General features: G+C 32.4%; 1 protein-coding gene and 1 long non-coding RNA gene across 4 annotated transcripts in view; one reads left to right on the forward strand and one right to left on the reverse strand.

Annotated features, from left to right (window-relative positions):
- The window catches only part of LOC108627865 (C-terminal Src kinase), a 33,672-nt gene that overhangs the window by 20,801 nt on the left and 10,187 nt on the right, over positions 1 to 2,684 (forward strand). The window lies entirely within an intron of this gene.
- LOC113464678 (uncharacterized) overlaps positions 7 to 2,684 on the reverse strand; it is a 6,885-nt gene continuing 4,207 nt past the window's right edge. Inside the window, exons 2-3 of the long non-coding RNA XR_003389524.1 lie at positions 2,440 to 2,526; positions 7 to 1,563 (exon numbers count right to left, since the gene is read on the reverse strand). This is a non-coding gene — a long non-coding RNA (uncharacterized LOC113464678). The remainder of the gene's footprint in view (positions 1,564 to 2,439; positions 2,527 to 2,684) is intronic.

Raw genomic sequence — 2,684 nt, forward strand, 5'->3', positions numbered from 1 at the left:
CCGGTGACCCCGTCGCAATTAACATGTCAAACATTGTTATACACTGTAACTTATCTATTGCAGATAATATTTCAACATTATATGTATCGCATAATAGAAAATTCATCGTGGCGCCATGGACAATCCCTGTAAAATTGGCGTGGCATTCAACGTGTTAAGAAAACATGAATATTTTAAATTGTATAATATTTCGTTTAACTGGAGGATGGAAAATTCTTTTTTGTTGAATTATTATTAAGGAAATACGAATGTACATTGTGCAATTGTTGAGATTGATTGCGTGGTGAGGAAATTTTTTTTTACTGAATCACCATTAAGAAAGGATTTTAAATTGTATAATTTTTACATTGTTTATTCGTATTGAGTTAGCAAACAGGTTTTGAATAAAAATTAATTAATATACTTTGCAATCAATTTAATGATTTGACGATGACTAGAATTTTATGTACCCACAGAAGATTTGAATGTGAAACAATGCACACGATGAACGTAAGCAATTAATTTAGATCACATACCATTAAATTTAGAGAATGAAGAATTCCTGCAATTAAAATGCTTGTGAACATGTAATTTTGCATAAAAATCTGCGGCCTAATGCTGATTCTCGGGGAATAGGAAAGATTCCTGTTAACCAAGTTTTTTTCCTATTTCCTTCAAACTTGGTCAAGGTCGCCTGAATCATTGCAATCGATTACGTTACGATTTTCCGGTTTGTTGAGATCAAATAGTATCCTACATTACGGTTAATGTGTGTACACATTTGCTATTATAAGTAAATATTTCTGAACTCGACTTCCAAACGAACATATGATGACGCAATTATGTATCATCGTTTTCTCTGCAACCTATAAGATTGAAGAGTATTACATTCCTATAATTTTTTAATTCACCAAAGAATGTTATACGCACTTATAAAAATTTTCTCTGTTCACTATATTTATTACTTGATTCTAAAAATGTGAATTGAGGACGAGTAGCTGTCGTCGACGCAAATCGCAGATGGCGTGACGTGACGAACAGTGCTAGTTAAAGATACAGTCATTCATGATATTATTATCGATAAAAAGGAAATTTGCAATATTCAATAAGATAACCAATAACTTTGTTTAATATTATATTCACTTATTAGTAAGTGAGGAAGTATCAGCTGTACTGTGACAAAATAAATATTAAACTACCATTTTTATGGGATCTATGAAGACTTTTGTGATTGACTCTATATACGGGATTCAACTCATAGTTGTGAAAGTTCGACTCACGTACGACATGACGTGTATGATAGATAAGCTTTTATTCAAAAGTGGATTCGAGAAGCGGACAATAAAACATGAGCAATCGTACTTACGCAATGATAGCGTATGCGTGTGTAATGTCCGGCCGGGGCTATATATTTTCGCGTGACATAACCCGCTCGTCATAGACACCGGCCAAGGATAAACTCCGCTTGAATTATTCAATATTTGCTCGTTGCAACGGATTTGTCTCGTTGCCTCTGATTGTGTACCAGCTGTCCGCGAAATTTCATCTCGGAACAAAAATCTGCCAATCCAGTTCGTAACTTCGCTGAAAATTTTATCATCTGTTGGTGTTGAAAAAAGTTACATGCATCGGAACATGTGGATATTAAGCTACAAGTCGTGAAAATTGCAATATTCATTATTTTTACGTGATTGAAATACATTAATTACAATTAAACTATTAATTATACAGTTGATTGTAGCACATAACAATGATAAATAATTTGAATGAAACAGCATATTAGCAAGTATAAATCTTGAAAATGAGATTAAATTATCATTAGAAGACCAGATAAAAAAAGTTAAAAGACGTGAATATTAAATTTTTCCTGAAAATTCCTATCGATCTCTATTTTTTTTGAAATTTCTTTATACAATATTTAAGGGGCAAAAACGTGATGTACGCGATTTAAAGTAAACGTCAGTCCTATCTCAGTTTCCTTGCAAACTGATGGCATGTTCTTAGAAGCTATACCATTTTCAATTTCGAAAATTGATTTACCATTATGAATTTTACCACTTTATTTAATAAACTGATCCACCTGACTACTATAAAAAACTGAGGTCGTTTGGTACGATTTCAAAAAAGTTATTCACTCTTAAAGAATATTGGTACAGTTTTGTTTATCACTCTATGTAATAGCAAAAAAAAATGTGTAATAGATAATCCTGATTAGAGACATCATTTCCTTGAACGTATGATAGTTTAAATTGCGGTCAATAATGAATCATGAGAACTCTCCTACACCATACAACGGAGTATTATCTCTCTTGTTTGTACTTAAAATAAAAATACGATGAATAGAGTAACTAGGAGCACTGTCCTTTACTATTTGTGTCAATAAGTGGATCAACAAGAGTTCATTGTAACCAGAGAACAGTAACTTAATGCGGTTAGCATAAAATAGGTTTCCAATCGAACCTCGGTTTCCATTGTTTTATCCACAGCTGAACCACCGAGCTGACAATATCTCTTCGTATATCATCAAGTAGGTACGACAAGTGTCACCTAAAATCGTGCATTTCTTAAAGTCCAATACATAGATTACGAATTTTTATGCAAAATTAAACTCATATAGAATGAATTTAAAAAAAGAAAAGATAATGTGGGCTTGAACTTGGAACATTTTGATTTTTGCCGTTGATACTTCATGCACTTCTGTATAC

Source organism: Ceratina calcarata, unplaced genomic scaffold (assembly GCF_001652005.2).
Source record: "Ceratina calcarata isolate Rehan_Ccalc_2016 unplaced genomic scaffold, ASM165200v1 scaffold48.2, whole genome shotgun sequence".
NCBI classification, from domain to species: Eukaryota; Metazoa; Arthropoda; class Insecta; order Hymenoptera; family Apidae; genus Ceratina; species Ceratina calcarata.